The sequence below is a fragment of the Dreissena polymorpha genome, chromosome 8 (genome assembly GCF_020536995.1).
Source record: "Dreissena polymorpha isolate Duluth1 chromosome 8, UMN_Dpol_1.0, whole genome shotgun sequence".
Lineage (NCBI taxonomy): Eukaryota > Metazoa > Mollusca > Bivalvia > Myida > Dreissenidae > Dreissena > Dreissena polymorpha.
Window position 1 is genome coordinate 42,180,298 of NC_068362.1, and position 23,262 is coordinate 42,203,559.

Below are 23,262 nucleotides of genomic sequence, written 5' to 3' on the forward strand. Positions count from 1 at the left end.
CTAATAAAATGAGCACTGAAATTGAACATTTCACTAAAAACACATGTAAAAGAATATGTTGATGGATTTGTGAAATTAAGTTCTATGAAATTAAAAAGACCCATAATTCCCAATATGAAGATTATTTCACACTGCAAATTGTCCTATTGTCTGGTATTATCACGCTTATTATTCCCAATTGGTGTGGTTCAGGTACTTTTAGCAATTGGGAATAAATATTGCTGGTGTATTACTAACGTGCTAGTTCAAAAGACTAACTGGGCTTCCATATTCCATATTGGTTTGCTCAATGTTACAGCTACTGCTAAGCAAAGAATACAACTGTCTGGTGAAAGGCTTGACCGTATCAAAGTCCAGTGATGTCGGGGTACGCGGCCTTTCCATGTCTGGGGATTGCATTTTAGCCGACACTAACAAGGGAGAGAAGTGAAGATCTGCACCTGCAGTGAGGTGTTCCCCTTTAATTGCTGTTTAATTAATTTAACGGACAATAAAAAGGGAGAAAACTGAAGATTTGCACCAGCAGTGAGTTGTTTCCTTAAGTTGCTTTTTATTTATTTAGCCTACAATAACAAAGGAAGTAACTGAAGATTTGCATCAGCAGTGAGTTGTTTCTCTTTAGTTGCGGTCTAATTTTGTCTTCAACTTTCGTTACATATTAATTTCCTTTTGAATGTTTTTCTTTTGTGAATTTAATCAGATTTTAACATTCAAGGATCTGGCATTGTAAAATTTTGTTTGTGTTTTTTTTAACTTTGGGAAGACATTAATGTTAACTTTTTACCTCCAATTTATTGAAACATAAATGTACAGTAAAACATCAGTGAGGGCACTATAAAAAGAAAAGTTCTTAATAGAACGAGTACCATTTAAACATATTAGAGTTTTAACAAGTTGATGTTCCCTGATATTTTTATTGTTATGCAGGAAAGAAGTGGCTTAAAAGCTAAATAAGCCGCGCTCTGAGAAAATAGGGCTAAACACATGTGCTTAAATTGTTGTCCCAGATTAGCCTCTGCAGTCCGCTCAGGATAATCAGGGACAAAACTTTCCTCTTTAAAGTTATCTTTTATTGAAAGGAAGTCTCCTCTTTATGAAAATCCAGTCTAGTCGGACATTGTCCTCCCTGATTATGTGGACTTGCTAATCTGGGAAAACACTTTATAATATTAATGAGATGCATATTGGTTTTTAAAATTACATCTGCAATTTGCAAGTTAAAAATATAAATTATGAATTGACAGGTTAATATAGTATTGACCAACAATTTAGATGTTTGAGTACCAAATGGTTTGACTGAATCAAATGTCATGCTATTTCGGACAAGGAACCAGTGAAATTCCAGATTCAAAACTCATGAGACTGAAGTTTTGCCGCTGAAATCCTTCACATCCTATCAAGAGGCATATTTTGTTATAGATTGTAATATAAACCTGTTTTACTAGTTCATATTACCCATGTTTTCAGAAGAGCACCAGCCTTGATATAGAGTTGGTACGGCAACGACACAAGTCGGGCCCGCTGGAGCCCCAGTCCAGCACGACCCCTCCCCTGACCCCTAGCTCCTCCCATTTGACCTCCGGCATCAAAGAGTCAGCATTGTTTAACAATTCCATCCCATAGCAATTTCTGAGCACATAGAGTGTTTGCACATTTTTCTGAACAAGCGCAATGTCCGTGTTGAGTCTGCATTTGAGCCCTGATTGGTTTGATAGACTCAAGTGCCGGAGGTGGTAGAAGTGTTACAGACATAAGAAGTTATTGCAGCAGTTATGGTAACACTAACAGTCAGCTCTCGCTGTTTGACATTAAATTGAATATTACGAAAAAATACAAAGCTGGATAACTCATTCCATTCTTTTTGGGACAAACAGACCTGCAGCAAGGAACAGGAGAAAATCACGGGAATGTTTGAAGAGTTTAAGTCAGAAGCGTAAGCTTTCCACCGGGGATACTCATGGATGGTCTAAACTTAAGGGACAGTCCAGGTTTGTCCTCTCAGGTGTCCAAACTGTCCAAAGAGAATTCATTTATTTTTGAAGCAGTTGCTAAAAAAGAAAGGCAGTACCAACTTCGTTGTGAAGAGTCAAGCATGGTACATCCCTGGGGCATGCCTCAGGTGGGAATTCCATCTGCAACAAGGTGCTAAAGGTGAACCCATCAGAGTGTGTTACTAACCACTTCAGCCTCACATTGATTCGACGATAAAGAAGGCGTTGAAAAATGACAGCAGTTTTGATGTGTCATCCAGTTTGCTCTTCGACTCTCAACCCAACGTTAGTTAGAACGCAAACTCAGCAATTAGCGTTATCAGCGAGGCTCGAAGGTCATCTCTGCTTCTTAAGCTTCAGGTGAGACCTTACAGTGTTATTTACTTTGTAAAAGTTGGGGCAAAAATTCAGCACCATTCCTAATATCAAAAAGTCTATTCCATATTTTTCCCATAATTACTGTCTTAAGTTCCCAACTAAAGATTTGCTTGAAAAAAAATATTTATATTTAATAGGTTCCAACACGTTTAAGTTTAACATTGTCATAAGTGAAATTAATATTTATAGCACTAATTATAAATTTTTTAAGTATTTGTTAAGAAACAGTTGTATTGTGTCACAGTGACATTTAAAGTGGCATAGTCTCACTGTCACATTTAAATTTCTGAAGTTATGCCGGTTTCAAAAAAAATATATATATAATTATGACACCTTGCTGCGTACTGTACTTTTCCATGTATTCCTTGCTGTTTTAAGCCCCAAACATTTCAATTTAATAAGTGTGTGCATGTTATTCATTATTACAATGCTATTGTGAGTGATAACTTGCGGTAAAAACACATTTTAGATGTTAAGAAAGGTGTAGCAGTATTCATATTCAAGGCTTATTCATTTGTCACTAAAAACACTTTTTATGGTTAACGTTCCATTTCCTTTTCAGATAAAATTATAAGCCAACAAGACGAACATCGTTGAATCATTTCGCACATATACTAAAACTCGCTTAAGAAATTCAGCACGTCACTTATGAACATCTTCTCGCAAGGCGGCTACATCAGCACTTCCAATAGCTGAGCCTTGGTGAGTTCCACTCCTGTCCCGATGAGTCGCTCGAGGTGAAACAATCTGATCCACAGATAGAGCAGACGCTGAGTGACTCGTCTGTTAACGTGACTGACCTCCATATGTTGCTCTCTAATATTGTGCCTGAGGAGCAGTGTTGGCCTACATTCCCTGTTCAGGGTGGTGACTTTGGCGTCAAGACTCACACAATCTCTGTCTATGGCCCTGTCGCAGCAGCAGCAGCAACAAAAACAGGAAGTATTTCAGCTGCACTCTGGGAAAACAGGGCTTAATGCATGTGCCTAAAGTGTTTTACCCACGAAAGCGTGTTAAGTCTGTCCAAGCTAATTTGTGACCACACTTTCCGAATGTACCTTAAAACAAAGAATTCCATAAAAGCTGAAAGTGTCGTGGCTGATTAGCTTGTGCAGACTGTACATGCAAATCTGGAACAACTCTACACTTATGCATTTAGCCCAGTTTTTTTAAGACTTTAGAGTTGCACATTTAGTTCACATTACATCAGCTTTACTGACCTTTTTGGAGAAAAGTTCTTATTACCAATCAGGAATTTTGCAGTTTTTGACTGTTCAAACTGAGTTAATAAAATGCATATTAGAATTGATTTGATATCAGTTATAACCATAGGGGGTAAGGGCATATTTTCATACTTTTTTGTTTGTTTTCACTTGTATATTAACCCCTTGCATAAATTATACAAAATACTGATGTTTTATTTAAATAAAACAATTATTGAAATGCAGTCAACATTTAAAAAAATTTATCTGCATTTCATTTATTATTAGGTAACAAAATTTAATATATTTTTACATAAATTGAAATTAATCACCTGTCCAGGTTTTCAGTTTACAAATATGCCCCTGGAGTGAGAATATGAAGTGAAGATATTAATTAATTATTGCCCCCGGCTAATTGGGGTATATAGGAATCACCTTGGACAGACGTCTGTCTCTCTTTTCATATGTCTGTGGGCATTCACTTACAATTCAACGTTAAGCATTCAAACTTTCAGGTATTGTTTAATCTCATATGTGGTTGTGCATGTACATTTTGTATCATAATACTCTAAAAATTACAAAACTTAGACATTATATAACCTCATGCTTCATAAACTTGTGGCATTGGGGGATATTCTATGTAACAATGGTTACAAATTATTGTTTGACTAGATGTTGTTTTCTTCTGAGTATTTTGAAAAAAAGAGCCATATTTTGCTTTCGGATTGAGTCAGCCTCATGACTTGTTAATTTAATAATTTAATGGTCATGAAATAATTTCTATGGCCATTCTCTCTCTGATTCTAGTACGGCAATTGTCTGTTACTGGCATAAGTATATGTACTCAGTAAGGCCAGGAAAAGGTTAACTTAATGACCACACTACTACGACTAAAATGCATTTTTGTGTGTGTAGGATCAATTTAAAAAAAAGATAAAATTTGAGTACTTTTTAGCTGTTTCCTACAGGACCCCGTACAATTACAGATTGGTGCACAGCTGAACAACAGGCTCTCTCTCCTAAGCCAGGCCTGAACGCATGGGGTCACTTCCTGTGTATGGGTGGTATGTATGGATATGTGTCCATGACACACAGGCTAATCAGGGATGAAAATTTCTGCATAGACTGGATATTTGCTAAGAAAAACCTTCCTTTAAACTTAAAATACAAAAAACGCAGAATATGTCGTCCTTGATTAGCATGTGTTGACTGCACAGGCTAATCTGGTATGACACTTTATGTAGATGCATGAAGCCCATTTTTCCAAGAATGAGGCTAATATTTTGCCAACAAACATTATCTTTCGTGATGACCTTATATAAATGTTTGTGTGGACACCACAGGCTAATCTTGGATGACACTTTAAGCACATGCATTAAGCCCAGTTTTCCCATAACGCGGCTCATATCATGACAAGTTTTATAGTCACCAGCCAGATTGTCTGTAGCAGCTCACAAATATGGTCCTGGAATGAAGGTAAAATTGGCAAATCAACCGTGTCTGCCTTTGCACTTAAATGTAACACAGCCTTTGAACAGTTGAAGTTTGTCGGCATTCTTGTCCTTTGTTTCATTGGTGTATAAACTGTCTGAAAAGTTGGGTCTTTTCTATGCTTAAAAGCAATCAGAATTTCTGCAAGTAGGCGTAATTTTCTCGACTGTGCATATGCATTTGAGTGTACTGCTCACATGGATAAACTTTGTAGTGCTTTGTTGTGTTTTGTTCCTTTGTCTAATTGTATGTCATTGGTGACTATTTCATTGGACAACATGTCAATGAACAAGGCACCCTTCCTTGAAAACCTCACCAAACTAATAAACAGTTTGACTGCGTTAAACATGACCGTTTGGGATTTCAGGCCAAATGTCAAACTAGTACCAATCTGTGCCCAAAAAGCAGCCGTAGCCGTGGGGGGCAGGTTTATGATGCAACCGTGGTCTCATTGCTCTCTGAACATCTCTTTCCCAACAGCAACAGTACAGCAACATGACCTGTAAGGCATATTCACTTGTCACTAATATAACTCTAGTTTTAGTTTACTTTCCATTGCCGTTTTAGTAAACATTATTAGCCAACAAGACAAACATCATCTAAGTGAATGTTAATGACAATCCCAACTTTCTCAAACAAATACTCGCTTATTGGGTATTATTGATTCATGGTCTTGGAAAATGGTGTTTAATGCATGTTCGTTAAGTTTCTTCCCAGATATGCTTAAATTTCTTTTTTGTTGAGAAGAAACATCACTTATGCAAAAAAATCCATAAAAGAGGGAAGTGTTTTCTGTGATTAACCTCTGCGGGCTGCATAAACGTCAGTTTTTCAATAATTCTTCTGACCTTTTGGGGAAAGGCATCCATTGGGAATTGTTTGTTTGAAATTGGTCAAACTGGGTAAATACCATAGGTAACAGTTGACATAAATCATTATTAAGTTGTGTCTGGTTTTTTGGCTGAAAATAAGCCTTTAAGCCAAACGTTTGTTTTGTTTTTCCCTTATATATGACAAAAATATCCCTTGAATAGAAGGAACAAACAGCCACATTTTTTTATTCAATGTCATTTTTAGCCGGATTTTTTTCGAAAAAATCTCGGCTTATAGATTGATGTTGTCGGGCGGGCGGGGGGGGGGGCGGGCGGGCGGGCGGGGTGGCGGCGTGCTCGAAAATGTTAAAGTTCTTATTTCATGGTATAACTTTGGTATGCTTGGACCTAGAGTCTTCAAACTTGACATGAAGGTTGGCCAGGATTAACAGATGACCACTGGTCATTTCAAGGTCATTCATTTGAAGGTCAAGGTCACTGTGACCTTCAATATAAAAAATGTTAAAGTTGTTATAACTTTGGTATGCTTGGACCTAGAGTCTTGAAACTTGACATGAAGGTTGGCCATAACTAGTTAGTAACCACTGGTCATTTCAAGGTCATTCATTTGAAGGTCAAGGTCACTGTGACCTTGAATGTAAAAATGTTAAAGTTCTTATTTCATGGTATTACTTTGGTATGCTTGGACCTAGAGTCTTCAAACTTGACATGAAGGTTGGCCAGGATTAACAGATGACCACTGGTCATTTCAAGGTCATTCATTTGAAGGTGAAGGTCACTGTGACCTTCAATATAAAAATGTTAAAGTTGTTATAACTTTGGTATGCTTGGACCTAGAGTCTTGAAACTTGACATGAAGGTTGGCCAGAACTAGTAAGTAACCACTGGACATTTCAAGGTCATTCATTTGAAGGTCAAGGTCACTGTGACCTTGAATGTAAAAATGTTAAAGTTGTTATAACTTTGGTATGCTTGGACCTAGAGTCTTGAAACTTGACATGAAGGTTGGCCAGAACTAGTAAGTAACCACTGGACATTTCAAGGTCATTCATTTGAAGGTCAAGGTCACTGTGACCTTGAATGTAAAAATGTTAAAGTTCTTATTTCATGTTATAACTTTGGTATGCTTGTACCTAGAGTCTTCAAACTTGAAATAAAGATTGGCCAGTACTAGAAGATGACCACTGGTCATTTAAATGTCATTCATTTGAAGGTCAAGGTCACTGTGACCTTAAATGTTAAAATGTTAAAATTGTTATAACTTTGGTATGCTTGGACATAGAGTCTTCAAACTTGACATGAAGGTTTGCAAGCACACTTAGATGACCACTGGTCATTTCAAGGTCATTCATTCTAAGGTCAAGGTCACTGTGACCTTGAATGTAAAAATGTTAAAGTTCTTATAACTTTGGTAGGTAAAAATGTTAAAGTTCTTATTCCATGTTATAACTTTGGTATGCTTGTACCTAGAGTCTTCAAACTTGACATAAAGGTTGGCCAGTACTAGAAGATCACCACTGCTCATTTCAATGTCATTCATTTGAAGGTCAAGGTCACTGTGACCTTCAATGTTAAAGTGTTAAAATTGTTATAACTTTGGTATGCTTGGACCTAGAATCTCAAACTTGACGTAAAGGTTTGCAAGCACACTTAGATGACCACTGGTCATTTCAAGGTCATTCATTTCAATGTCATTCATTTGAAGGTCAAGGTCACTGTGAACTTAAATGTTAAAATGTTAAAATTGTTGTAACTTTGGTATGCTTGGACCTAGAATCTCAAACTTGACGTAAAGGTTTGCAAGCACACTTAGATGACCACTGGTCATTTCAAGGTCATTCATTTGAAGGTCGAGGTCACTGTGACCTTGGATGTAAATATGTTAAAGTTGTTAATACTTTGGTATGCTTAGACCTAGAGTCTTCAAACTTGATATGAAGGTTGGCCAGAACTAGTAGATGACCACTGGTCATTTTAAGGTCAAGGTCACCGTGACCTTGAATGTAAAAATGTTAAAATTCTTATTTCATGGTATAACTTTCTTATGCTTGGACTTACAGTCTTCAAACTGGACATGAAGGTTGGCCAGCACTAGTAGATGACAATTGGTCATTTTAAGGTCATTGAAGGTCAAGGTCACTGTGACCTTGAATGTTAAAAATTAAAAGTTGTTTTAACTTTCGTATGCTTGGACATGGACTTTGCCATGACTAACAGATGACCACTGGTCAAGAGAACAACTGGTCATTTTAAAGTCTTTCAATTGACAGTGACCTTAAATGTGAATATTTTTTTCATGATTTAACTTTGGTATGCTTACCACTGGTAATTTCAAGGACATTCAATTGAGGTTCAAACTTTCCTAATTGTCAATTCAAGTTCATATTTGTGACCTTAAATGTTATTGTTGTTCATGTATATGCATGCATTCAAAACATAACACAAGGTTTGCTCATGCCTTGAAAAGTACTTACATTTCATTTTGACCTTTGAACAATATTTCAGTAATTTAAGTATTGCATTGACAAAAACACGAAAGGTACTTTCCTGTCATTTAAATCAAAAATCCGGCTTCAATGCGGTCATCTCCGACCGCGGAACTCTTGTTATAAAACTTATTTGACGGCTGGACATAGGTTCAGGTTGTGACACTCAATAGTGCTCCACCACTACATCTACCATCTACAGTGTGACTACGTTAACTGGTCATTAACGTTCATACTTTGTTGTTTATTTCTTTTCCTAGTCATATCATACTGTAAATAGTTTATTTTAATGTTGTAAATAAATTGATTTATTGTTCACGTTTATTTGTATCTGGTTCTGGAGGGGTTATTGCACTGGGTTATCACAGCTTCTGTAAACCTGACCGTTACAATTGCTCATGACTGGCAGATGACCCCTATTGATTTTGAGGTCACTAGGTCAAAGGTTAAGGTCACAGTGACTCGAAATAGTAAAATGGTTTCCGGATGATAACTCAAGACTTCTTACGCCTAGGATCATGAAACTTCATAGGTACATTGATCATGACTGGCAGATGACCCCTATAAATTTTCAGGTCACTAGGTCAAAGGTCAAGGTCACAGTGACTCAAAACAGTAAAATGGTTTCCTGATGATAACTTAAGAATTATTAGGCCTAGGATCATGAAACTTCATAGGTACATTGATCATGGCTGGCAAATGACCCCTATTGATTTTCAGGTCACTAGGTCAAAGGTCAAGATCACAGTGACAAAAAACGTATTCACACAATGGCTGCCACTACAACTGACATCCCATATGGGGGCATGCATGTTTTACAAACAGCCCTTGTTGTAATTTTATATAAGTTGACTGACAGAAAACATACATTATTCTATCAAAGCTGGAGAATACAAGTAGTGAAGCTTTAGCTGTCTTTGAGACGGCTTTTGTGAAGGTGATATATACTGGTATCATGTTTTGGAATACATGTTTTGAAATAGATGTCTTGTTTTGTTTCCAGGGGTCATACCGTTGCCAGTTCAAGCTTAGAGGACCATGTTCCCCAAATCCAATGTGGCCCTATATCTCAACAGGTGAGTCTTTTCTCATGCATAATGTGGTGTATACTAAGCAATTAGGTTCTGGATATGATCACCCCCCTGGGAGTATTTAAATTGATACTGTACAGCCATTATTGATTCTTGATCTGTAATATTTGTGGATATTTGTAGATCTGCTCAAAAATGAAATAAAATTATCAACAAACATTATGTCTAAAACCTATATTAATTATTATTTAATCCAGTAATTTAGGATGTACCAAATATTTCTGATTCAACAAATCCACAAAATATCATGTCATAAACATGTACTTTGTTTTTTGAAATTTAACATTGTTGCATTTTTAATGAATAATATTAAACAGTTTTTTTAAATACTTGTAAAGCAATGAATGTGACTAACAAAAATACTAAACTTTTGCTTCAATGTTTAAAGGTCTAGTTGTCTTGCTTACAACAAGAGTGCCCAAAATTTGATCATGATCAAGGAAGAAAGAAAGCCACAGGATAAGACCCAATAAGAACAAATAGCTGCTTCAGCATCAATAGCCTATCCCTGCACAAGGCTTTCAAATGTAATATTGTAGTGACATAGTAGACATGTTGTCTTCCTAGCGACTGGGAGGTCAGGCTTGGATCCTCACTCTTGGAGCATTCTTATAAGGAGTCCTCCAAAGACATAAAGTAATCCTTCTAGCCAGAAAACAGGCTCAAAAGTGTCTCCATAAACCTTAGGTTGTTTTAGAATCGTGCTTAATAAATTGGATTAAATGAAATGTGTAGTAATTGTTAATACTTATATTGATACACACATCTTTGGTGAATTATTTGTTTATTGACTGGTTAATTACAACTTTTCACATGCTTTATAATGATGTTATACCATATATACTTGATAAACGGACGGGAAAATCTACCTCTGATTTTAATTTAAATGTTGTGTACCACCCTCAAATTAAACTTTACCTATTTCAAATATGTGCAAGTATTTAATTTGTAATGCAAAGATACAACTATTTATGAACATTTACATTTTTGCAAATTTCAGTTTTTTCAATATGGTAAGTTGGGTAAAGTATTTAAAGCACTCTTCCTATGAGGTTGGTCTTAAATCTCACCTCTATGCTCAAATGTATTCCTTTGTAGCTCTTCAATTATTTGACAACGCGGCAATCAACATGGTTCCATTCCAGGAATACCTCGCAGAGCTAATGAACAGAGCCAGTGCGTAGAACATGATTTTTAGGAGGAATAGGAACCTAGGCCCAATATCAACCTGGTTCCAATCTCGCGAAGATGTCCACCGGCCGCCCCCTAGCACAAGCCTCGTTAGCCCCAAGGTGTTGTCATGATGCCCCTGGACAACAGCTCTTGTTGGGCTCTTCCCAATAGCAGTAGATCAACATGGCATATCAGGTGGGAACGTCAATTTACAATTATTAACCCCTCACAATCCAAGATTGTCATTAGCGTTTGAAACAAGCGATTATCATATAAAACTTAGCAATTTGGTTAGGGTCTAGCAGGCTTGTATGTGAAACAACCCATTGCTGTTCATAGTAATACTAGTAATAGTGATTGGTATGAGAGATAAAGAAAGTAAGGTCAGGTTCCATAATGATTTGAAACAAAGAATTTGATTTGCAACCAATTACTAATGACAACCCTTGGTATATTGGAGTCACTCTGTCAGTTGGTTGGTAGGTCAGGGGATTTTTTTAAAATTTATAATAGTTTGTCTCATCACCATAAAGTGTAGATGGTTTTCTCACAGATAAAGGTTTTGATTGGCCAAGCTATGCTTTGTGCCCAATATAAAGTAACATACCCTGTATCATATCGAAGAGTGGCAGTTTGAAACTGCATAACTAATATTCTGAAACCAATATACTCCTCAAAGTAAGTTTGCGTGGGTTGGTTTGCAAGGGTATATTTGAATCAATCTGTCGGTCGGTATGTATGCCTGCCACATTGTGCATGTGTACTTTGTGTCGCGTAGTTTTCCGCCTTTTAACATGAATATTTATTTATACGTTGTTTATACCATGTAAAAGTTCAAGGCATTGTTTTCATAGGTTGTAATATTATATAAGTTTTGTGCCCTTAAATTTAGACAAACCTTGGTTCAGAAACATCTTTGTAAATTTATGTGTACTCGTGTCCTGAACTGATCATTTAGTTATTTGCATATCAACATGAAACTTTCTATGTATGTTGTTCATACTACCTGGAAGTGCAATACTTACATTTTGTCTATGTCACACTACTTGTTGCAAGGTAATGTGCCCTTGAACTAAAGCACATGATTCAAATAATTAATATGATGCTTTTTGTCTTTGCATGTGATTATTGTAAAGTACCGGTAGCTAATGACAACATTTTTTAAATTAATAGTACTAATACTCAAGTTTTACATCTTCTAGAGTTGTTAAATGGCGTCATAAGGTTGCCGTGGTGTAATAGATATGGTGTCCGCATAGCAACTGGGAGGTCACAGGTTCGATCCCCACTGTGGGAGCGTTCTTTAGATCTCCCCCAAAGACACCAAGTACTGGTTCTAGGCCCAGGAAACGGACTCGAGAGCGTTTATATAAGCCTAAGGCTTTCGATGCAATCGAGCTAAAGTAAATAGGTTTAAACTAAATGGCGTCATGGAAATAAACATGATGACGTCATGCAGTGTAGCTAATTTTGCCTTGCTATAAGTTTGATACTGTTAAATGAAACATGTACTGGGTAACATAAATTTGTTTCAGGGCTTCATACTGAATCTGAACGATGTGATACAGAGTAGTGAATACTAGTATATATTTGGTTTACGCTACACTCTTTGACCGTACGTGATACATAAGAAGCCATGTAAATGTAGATTATTTTCTTTCACAGCATGATGCCCCAAACCAGCGCTTCATATTTAGCTACCAGCAGTATCCATGCAACCAAACCTTGATCACTCAGCAACAGATAAATCAGCAGCAGGGATGGAGTTAGCCGTTTCAACGTCTGCTCAGTATGGTTTGTTTTAATATTGTGTAGTGGAGTTTAGAACGTTACTTGTAATTATGTCCCCCACTATAGTAGTGGGGGACATATTGTTTTTGCCCTGTCTGTTGGTTGGTTGGTCTGTTGGTTGGTTGGTATGTTTGCGCCAACTTTAACATTTTGCAATAACTTTTGCTATATTGAATATAGCAACTTGATATTTGGCATGCATGTGTATCTCATGGAGCTGCACATTTTGAGAGGTGAAAGGTCAAGGTCATCCTTCAAGGTCAGAGGTCAAATATATTTGGCCAAAATCGCTCATTTTATGAATACTTTTGCAATATTGAAGATAGCAACTTGATATTTTGCATGCATGTGTATCTCATGGAGCTGCACATTTTGAGTGGTGAAAGGTCAAGGTCATCCTTCAAGGTCAAATATATGTGGCCCAAATCGCTTATTTTATGAATACTTTTGCAATATTGAAGATAGCAACTTGATATTTGGCATGCATGTGTATCTCATGGAGCTGCACATTTTGAGTGGTGAAATGTCAAGGTCAAGGTCATTCTTCAAGGTCAAACGTCATATAGGGGGACATTGTGTTTCACAAACTCATCTTGTTTTGAATGTTGTATCTGCCTAATGTAATCCCTCTCTTCATTCATTTAAGAAACAACGATATATTGATAAAGTTACTAAGAAAACAATATATACAAAACATATAATTGCAAATTTTATAAAGCAGTATATATCATATATATATTGTATTGCATAATGCATCGAAAACACTAATGCATATGCTTGAAAACTAATAAATTAGTAGTGCAACAACAAAAATATGAATTCTTTAAAACTTTAATTTAATCAGGAAAAAAATCATTAAAGGGACCTTTTCACAGATTTTGGCATGTATTGAAGTTTGTCAATAAATGCTTTAAATTAATACATGTACACATTGGAACTAAAAAGCTCCCACTCTTCTGTCTAGGTTGCCTCTCAGAGCCAGTCGGCTTGCTGTGTTGCTTAGCCAATCCACTACTTATGTCGCAGCACAATATCTCATCTGGATCCATTCCACTGCTGGCGCAACAGCAGGTCTGTTCTCTGTACAGAGCCGTTTCTATGACGATGAAGTCCTACAACTCGCCCAGTACTTGCTTTTGCGTCAGGGTCAGGTTCAAGGCCTCATGGGCTTTGGTGGTCTGGGCAAGATGGGAATGTTAGACAGGTAAGATGGCACATGGTCCGTTTAAATTAAGATCTTGGTGCAAACTTTTTGTCTTCAATATTTAAATAACACAATGATTATTAAATTAACTGTTTGCCTTGGTCCATTAAACACGATGTTGACCTGTATAACTTGTTGTTACATGACATTGTTAAAATATCACAATACAAATAGTAGATAAACTTTTTTTATACTAAACTTTTTTTAACCAGGTTTTCCGAAGGAAAAAACTGGTTATTAGATTGGCGAATGCGGGCGGGCTGGCTGGCTGGCTGGCTGGCGGGCTGGCGGAATAAGCTTGTCCGGGCCATAACTATGTTGTTCATTGTCAGATTTTAAAATCATTTGGCACATTTGTTCACCATCATTGGACGGTGTGTCGCGCGAAATAATTACGTCGATATCTCCAAGGTCAAGGTCACACTTTGAGTTCAAAGGTCAAAAATGGCCATAAATGAGCTTGTCCGAGCCATAACTATGTCGTTCATCGTCAGATTTTAAAATCATTTGGCACATTTGTTCACCATCATTGGACGGTGTGTCGCGCAAAATAATTACGTCGATATCTCCAAGGTCAAGGTCACACTTTGAGTTCAAAGGTCAAAAATGGCCATAAATGAGCTTGTCCTGGCCATAACTATGTCATTCATTGTGAGATTTTAAAATCATTTGGCACATTTGTTCACCATCATGGGACGGTGTGTCCCACGAAAGAATCACGTCAATATCTCCAATGTCAAGGTCGCCACGACTAAAAATAGATTTAAAAAAAAAAAAAAAATTACAAAGGGTGTTAATTTTTTTTGGTCATTTCAAAAGTTCAGTTTGAGTTTTCTCCCTTTATCAGATTTTTTTTTCACAATGAAAACCTGGTTTTGTGACAATTTTGTCCCTTGTTATACATTTGATTTAATTTATATTTATTTCTCTAGACACAAACAAAAACGCCCATAAAACAAATCTTGCAAAAATGTAAGCCATTGCAGCTTAATATCAAATTAACATTATTATAATCCATTGCAGTAACAGAGATATAGATCTAAATAGATATTGATCTCAGATATAAATTCACTTGCACAAGTTTTGGCCTCCACAGCTAATTATCAACCTAAAGTTTCATATTTTCATATTTCACTTACGTAAATATATTGGAAAAAAGGCATTATATCAGGTAATTTTAATGGCAATTCATATTTTACTCCCTGATTTAAATTTCTGTTCTTAAAAAAAAATCATCAATTCATGTTTTTACAATTGCACATTTTACACCAATGTTTGAAGGTCTTAGACACATAGGGAAAAAATGGAGTCACTAAGGCACTTTCTGTTTTGAATTTAATCCCTTATTGAAAACGTGAATATTGTTTTATACGTTATCAAGAACAAACCTTTGTCCTCTGTAGAATATCGTTTACGGTTTTGGGAATTCGTTATTGCAAACTTTATTTTTATTAGAAATTATTCAAATAATGAGAAACATATTATTAAAGTACACTTTTGTATGATTAAACAATTATTTGATAGTCACAAAGGTCTGTTTCCCTCATTCGAAATTACTTTGACAGTTTTTCTAAACATTGGTAAGCATGTTTACAACGAAGAGATAAAGTTGTTTAATTTTTAAAAAATTCTGTTTTTGCAAGATTGCGCATTGCAGCAACAACAACAGTTAAGAATAGAGCAACAGCATAATAGACAGACACAGCAGCCATGGCCACAACACCAACAATAGCAGTAACAGATGATGGCTTAGCTTCATCAGCAACAGCAGCAGCAGGAGCAACAAGATCTTTAATCAATGGGTCATTTAGACGTCACTTTAGAAATTCAGAAGATCTTCATGAAAGAAGTAAGTTGTTGTAAAGTCAATATTTAGTGTAGTTTAACCCTATTTATTAAGCATGTTTACAACGAAGTTTAAAAATCCTGGTTACTAGATTTGGATATTACAGGCAGGACTTAGAAGTCGTGCATGGAGACCAAGTGAAAGTAAGTTTATAAATAAAATGTTGAAAGCAGGCCCCATGTCCATTCTACCTTTACGACAAAACCCATTTTTATTTTACATTATCTTACTGGCATTTGCAGCTATATGCTAGCCTTCATAGGAGAAAGAAATGTTATGACAATAAAGAAAAAGCCAAACTTTAACAATTATTGTTAAATTAACGTTTAACATTAACATTGTGTTAATTACTGTACAAGTTTGAATAACTGATAGGTTAATGCATGGGGTTGTTTTTTTTTAAAGATTCCAGTTTTGAATAGCTTTGAAGGCAAGTTTTGTGAGTTTATTTTTTGTTCTTTTTTAGCTCGGCTGTTTTCAGAGAGGTATTTCCTGAGGTACTGTCATAGCCAGCGACGGAGTCATGATAAAACCTTTACATTTTGCTCCAAAATCAAAGTGCTTCCACCTACAACTTTGAAACTTTATAATGTAGATGCACCTTGATGAGTTCTACACGCCACACCTGTTTTTGGGTCATTAGGTCAAAGGTCAAGGTCACTGTGAAAACAATAATCTGACAAGCTCTCATTTATTCAAAACTGCACCCGCATCCTAGCGTTGGCACTTGTTATGTGGTGCTCTTGTTTAATACATTTTATGCCCCCAAAGGAGGGCATATAGTGATCTGTCTTTCCGTCACACTTTGCGTTTACGTTTCTGCGTTTAGGTTTCAAAAAATGCTCATAACTTCTATGTCCCTTCAGAAAGCAACTTGATATTTGGCATGCATGTGTATTAAAAAGAGCTGCTCATTTTGAGTGGTAAAAGGTCAAGCTCTTCCTTCAAGGTCAAAGATCAAAAGAACAAATCCAAGGGAAGTAATAAGCTTCACAGGGAGACAATTATCTGTACCTGCCAAATGATAAAAAAACAATTAATAAATCAAAGCAGTGCATTAGGGGGGCATTGTGTTTCTGATAAACACATCTCTGTTTTTTTATTATTCCTTACACTGTATGTTTTGCGTTTCAATAACATATCCAAAGAATTGATTTAAACAATTATGAACAAGTTCCTTTTTAATTACAGTTTCATCTTTTCAAGATAACAAAATGACTGCACAACATCACATGAGGACAAAAATGGACATGTCCTTTTAAAAATTGTTCATTTTTTACAATAAATGAATTACCTATGGAACACGAATATATTAATGAACATCTGCCTTTAAATATTATTCTGTCATTAATAGTTAAAGAAGTAACATCTGAACATTGCATCTATGACTACAATGAGGAAGTGATAGACCCCTTGAAAAGGGAGGAGACAAAGAAATACTACGATAATTTTTAACAGCTTTACTTAAAATTGGCATATATGTTGTTTTTTTAGTTCAAACCTTATTTACAAAATTTGCAGTTGAATGAAGAATGTTTTTGGTGAAAGAAACCTCAATATCAGTGATAGATATAAGACATTGTATTTTTTAATGCAGTAAAAATATATTAATAAAAGCACTGTTTTTTGTTCAACATCGTCAGCCAAACATTGTAAGTTACTTTCCCTGACAAATGAAAATGTGTGTAGAATATCTACAAACATGCGCCATCATAAAATATCAACAAACCTATCTATTAGCGATGAAGATTCACAAATTATGATGCTGGTTGACGCTTCATTCCCATCATACTTATGAAAAACAACAATGTTTGACATTTTGAACACACACGTCTATGATGTCACAATACACATATATAAAAAGTTTTAGCTTTGCTGTCGTATTTTTTTTTATTGTACATAGGAATCAAATACAAAGAAAGTTTGTTGCTTTTGGTGATTAATTAAATACTTGTTGTCAATCATAGTTTTAGAAACTCGTGAACTTGTTGTTTTCTATCACCAAAATCATCAAATATCGTTTATTTTAGTTTGATTCAAGGAATGACTACACAATTTCTAGTAGTTTTCCAACTCCAAATTTAAATGCAAGAAGATTGGTTTTGATGATATCTGTTTATTTAAGCTTGCTTACATGTATGTGAAAGCCTATGAATCTCTGAGACACTCAAGTCTGTTTACTGGGTGGAACCATAACATCGGTCCTGTACATTTGTCCAAAATATGATTGCATTTTCTCTTAAACTATTTGTTCCTTCTCTCAACCGACTTTTTTCCAGTAAACATGGATTGCATGGCATTGAGTTTGGTTTGGAAGCAGTTACTATCGCAGAACTCGAGCCAGCAAAGGTCATCCTCACAGGAATCCAGTATCTCCATGGTGCAGGACCCACAGTCTATGAACGTTGTGGAGCTTGAACCTTGGGTGAGTTTGCAAGACAAGTGCAGGCTATTGTTATGGCCCCACATACAGAGGAGGGTGGAATCATATAGATTTCCCTTTGTTCCTCCATATGTCATTCTTTTCGTCTTAAATTTGTCTCGAGCTTAACTTAGAAAAGAATACTAATTCTGCAGTTTATAAAACTCTCCAAACATATAAACCAGCATTTGAACTTGCATTCTTTGATCTTTGTGTTTTGTTTCTTTTGAGGTTAATGGAGTTTCAAGACAAAAGTGGAATGTTGGGGCATTCGTGACCATGGTTTAAAACCCTGTTCCTACTTCATTGAGGACAGACGAGTTTTCTCAGAAATTCTTTTGATAATATGTAATATTGTTTCTTACGGCAAAAATTATCTTTTTCCGATATTCCATCCAAACTTGCCAAATTGATGGTTTGACTTAAAGGTATTTAGAATAAAGAGGTAAACAAAGACACACACATTTAAATATCTATGTATTATAAGCTCGGCTGTTTTTTTGGAGAACCAGAGGTATTGTCATAGCCAGCTAGTTGTGTCCGTCTTCGTGGCGTCCGCCGTCCGGGTCATGCTAAAACCTTGACATTTTGTCAAACTTTGAACTTAGGCTCTAAAATCAAAGTGCTTCTACCTACAACTTTGAAACTTCATATGTAGCTGCACCTTGATGAGTTCTACATGCCACACCCATTTTTGGGTCACTACGTCAAAGGTCAAGGTCACTGTGACCTCTAAAAAAAAAATCTGACAAGCTTTCATTTATTCAAAACTGCAACCGCAGCCGAGCGTGGCACCCGTTATGCGGTGCTCTTGTTATTTATTACCAGTTAAAGCCTTATAACAAGGGATACCAAGCTATGGCAGAACTGTTCATAATCTCCTGCTTTTATTGGTAACAAAACAAAAAGATAAACTGAAAGTTGCAATAATGTGTCTTACTTTCTTTCAGACGCCAATTGACAAATCCAAACCGTCCAATCAGAAAGACAGTCTGTTGCAGCGGTTAGTCAAATCTAGGATGCTCAGTGATAAACATAAATTAACACATGCTAGTCTCTAATTGCCTGCATTGGCTGTGTTGAAGTCTTGCTGTCCGTTCTGAACACTTACAATAGAAGCCCTCATCTTAGAATTTTGGGATAGGTCGAAACCCAGTGGCATGGTGCAGACTAACATCGCAGAATGACAAAGAAGTACAAGCCCTGTGACCAGCAATAAACTAATGTGGCCAGCTATGTTGTGTCATGTGACCAGCCAAGCTGTGCATAAAGAGAAAACTATAGTTCATGTCTTGTGGGATTTATGACGCTTTCAGTGATTTGCTGTTCTATGTTTTTGTGATATATATAGTTATTTATAATCAAGTGAAGATTACTTGTTTAAAGTGATTATGTAAAGTATTATTTGAAGTTCAAAAGAGTGCAAGCCTGTGTTGCTACTTTGTCTGTATTGGAAAGTTTGATCCAGATGTTGGTAAAACATAGAACATAAACATATTTTTTATTACATTGATTTCAAACTTAAGCAAAGTTGTTTAAATAATATTGTTAACTTGAATAAATTTTCAAACATTTATCGGCTTTTTTCATGAAATAAGACAATCTACAGTATTGTTTTTGCCAGTAATATAGTAAGACGTGCTAGTTAAAAGAAATTGTTAAGAAAGATTCATGGACGCTTCTATTTTGATTTGCCTGTCTTTGTGTCTGTATACAATACTCATCAGTTTGCTCATTATAGTCACTTTTTAAACAAGAATCTTGAGTAGTGTCAGAAAATTATAAAAGAAAAATATTAATCAATTAAGGACAAAAAAATTTATCTTCCGTAAATTCCGTCAATTTTTGTATTGAAAACCGGTACTTTATTAATTAGTTACAATTTTTAATAATTGTATAAAAGCTGTATACATTTTCAAAAAGCTGATAAAAGACGCAAAACCTAAATTATCATCATTTGATGGAAGATTATTTGAATTAAATGAAATTTGGAAGATTATCTTAATTTGAATTGCAATGGTTTGTTAAATGATTAGAAAATATCTATAATTAAGTGGAATGCTTTGAATTTTTTTAAACTTAAGATTTTAATTTTTCTTTTAGTAAACATGCATCAAGATGAGATTACTTGTGAGTAATTGCTCATGGTATGATTTTGTTTAGCTAATTGTAAATGACACAATTTGAATTATGACTTTAATGTTCATCGTTAGTTTTGATCTTTGTATTGGGACACAATACTTCATGATGCTTTGTATAAACTGTGCATACTCATATAAAAAAACAAATTTTCAAGTGAGTAAATGAGTGAATTATTTTACCAAGTCAATATATATTTACATTGTGCCATTGTGGATATTGAGCAAAACAAATCATTTGCTGGTGTCAATTGTAAAAAAAAATCAATTTGATCAATTAATTGTTTTATGTTATAATTTTGATGTACATCTTTTAGATGCAAGTCAATGGAAAGAACCTAAATGACAAATAAAAACACTTGTATGCCATACTTTTTATCTGTCCAATAATAATTTAAGCACATGCTTGAAAAAATATTTAATAAAAAATATTAATATCTGGAAAATTTTGAAATCAATTACATACAAGGGAGAGCAATGTGATGTGGTTTAAATTTTCAATAACTGCAATTGTTAATAAATGTTCTATAATAATTTTAGATACAAGTGAATTCTCATTGCACCACAAACACTTGTTTATGTGTTGTAACAGAATTTATATGTAATCAAATTTATTTTTAAAAAATATTAAATTTCAATGACAATACAGTGTTGATATTTTTGTAATTCTTAATTTTATTATCACATGTTCTGAAAAAATGTCACTTAAAGATATACATGTATTTTATACTATAACTATGATATAATACTTGCTAATTATTCTATGCTTGAAATATGGCTGATATTTAATTTTGATAGTTTACCAGTTGTGTTACAATATTTTTCACGTTGACCTCTCCACATTAACCAGGAGTGCAATCACAGAAGAAAGTTTCAATAAATCTCCCGATTTAAAACTGCAAAAAATGTCAGAATTTCCAAAAAATGTGCTTTTTTTTATTCAAGTTGTTTGAATGGCTGTTTTTGTTCTGTTGTTAAACAATTAAAATAGGTTTTAATATTTAAACAACATGTCATATTTCAATCATATCATATTGATTGTAACATAGAAAACAAAATAAACCTTTGTGATTAATTTGTGTGTATGTTAAGTAAAAGTAAATGCCATTTTAAAATCATGTCTTCATTGGTTCGTCTTACTCAAAAGTGACCTTTTGCAGTGGAAAGGCTCTATTGCATAAAATGAACTTTATCGAAAAAGCACCAAGGCATTTTTTTATTGCTTGTGTACCACATAGTTATCAGGGATTTCTTAATTGACTACATGATTTTTTACACACCAGTTTGACCTTCGTTGATATTTTTATCCCCGCCGAAAAAAAAAATCGGAGGGGATAAAGTAATTGGTCATGTCCGTCCGTCTGTCCGTCCGGCTGAAATATTGTCCGGAGCATAACTCCAAATCTATTCAATGGATTTACTTTAAACTTAGAATATAAACAGATGGCAACTAGGAAAAGTGCAGTGACCAAGAACCATAACTCTATCTACCTTAGTTTTTGAATTATCTCCCCTTTTATATGATTTTAAAGTAAATTTTTGTCCGGAACATAACTCTAAATCTACTGAAAGGATTTACTTGAAACTTGAAATATAAACAGATGGCAACTAGGAGAAGTGCAGTGACCAAGAACCACAACTCTATCTACCTTAGTTTTTGAATTATCTCCTCTTTTATATGATTTTAAGGTAAATTTTTGTCCGGAGCATAACTCTAAATGTACTGAAGGGATTTACTTGAAACTTTAAATATAAACAGATGGCAACTAGGAGAAGTGCAGTGATCAAGAACCTTAACTCAATCTACCTTATATTTTAATTATCTCCCCTTTTATATAATTTTAAAGTACATTTTTGTCCGGAGCATAACTCTAAATCTACTGAAGGGATTTACTTGAAACTTCAAACTTAAACAGATGGCAACTAGGAGAAGTGCATTGATCAAGAACCACAACTCTATCTACCTTAGTTTTTTAATTATCTTCCCTTTTATATAATTTTAAAGTAATTTTTTGCGCGGAGCATAACTCTAAATCTACTGAAGGGATTTACTTGAAACTTGAAATATAAACAGATGGCAAGTACGAAAAGTGCAGTGACTAAGAACCATAACTCTATCTACCTAAGTTTTTGAGTTATCTCCCCTTTTTATATAACTTTAAAGTAAATTTTGTCCGGAGCATAACTCTAAATGTACTAAAAGGATTTACTTGAAACTTGAAATATAAACATATGGCAACTAGGAGAAGTGCAGTGACCAAGAACCATAACTCTATCTACCTTAGTTTTTGAGTTATCTCCCCTTTTATATAATTTTAAAGTAAATTTTTGTCCGGAGCATAACTCTAAATGTACTGAAGGGATTTACTTGAAACTTCAAACTTAAACATATGGCAAGTAGGAGAAGTGCAGTGACTAAGAACCATAACTGTATCTACCTTAGTGTTTATATTATATACCTTTATTTAATTTCGAAGTAAATTTTTGTCCGGAGCATAATGAATTATCTCCCTTTATTTGTTTTTACAAATATTATTCTACTCTCTCAAACATATGTTGTCATACAAGCAAACACATTTCTGCGGGGATTTGGCACTACTGTGACAAGCTCTTGTCTAAATTGTGACCTTATTGTTAAGAGTATTTTACTAGTAAATGTTGAAGTATTTCTGTTAAGTGTTACCGACTATTTGGTACAATTATTTAAACATGTTTAACTGTCTTTGTAATTAAATTGAATATTTTCTATAGTAGTTCATTCAATTACCATAGTGTTTTGTTGAGCCAGATGACATTATATGAATCATGGTGTAGGGTCAACCACTACTATAATCAGTGGTTTATTTGTAGAGGGATATAATCATGTGTTGTTATATTTGTGTACTTGTGGAACAAAGTTTGTTGTTCCACTGTTGATAAGGTATATTTCTATCCCTGAATTTGAAATATTATTGTACCTTGACACTGTGTTGCTATCTTAATAAAAAAAAAATTATGCGTTTTCCGACTTCTATATAACTTTTCATTATTTGAAACAAGAAATATCTTTAAAAAAGATATACGGCGTTGGTGTTAATTATTTTTGTTGGTTTAAAACGATCGTCACAAAAAATAAATAAGATCGAGATATGACTCATGTCAAGGATTGTTTTTTCTGTTCAATTCTCAGTCGGATGATGTGCACATAAGTTTAAATAAGGATGAACGTTCATATAA

The 23,262-nt window shown here is 34.9% G+C and overlaps 2 long non-coding RNA genes across 8 annotated transcripts; both read left to right on the plus strand.

Moving 5' to 3' along the window:
* Positions 1-310: 310 nt before the first annotated feature.
* LOC127841714 (uncharacterized) lies at positions 311-3,302 on the plus strand. Its single transcript, XR_008031277.1, has 3 exons — positions 311-525; positions 1,468-2,351; positions 2,932-3,302. It is a non-coding gene; the product is annotated as an uncharacterized LOC127841714 (long non-coding RNA).
* A 981-nt stretch (positions 3,303-4,283) lies between these two features.
* On the plus strand, positions 4,284-23,043 carry LOC127841702 (uncharacterized). 7 transcript variants are annotated; one of them, XR_008031216.1, is made up of 10 exons: positions 4,284-4,635; positions 5,430-5,564; positions 9,385-9,457; positions 10,040-10,108; positions 10,618-10,840; positions 12,311-12,434; positions 13,401-13,640; positions 15,298-15,489; positions 17,766-17,911; positions 18,859-23,043. It is a non-coding gene; the product is annotated as an uncharacterized LOC127841702 (long non-coding RNA). The 7 variants fall into 7 exon arrangements; XR_008031211.1 differs by lacking the exon at positions 10,040-10,108 and adding an exon at positions 15,953-15,983 and having other exon boundaries at positions 4,289-4,635; XR_008031215.1 differs by lacking the exon at positions 10,040-10,108 and having other exon boundaries at positions 10,571-10,840.
* Positions 23,044-23,262: the final 219 nt, after the last annotated feature.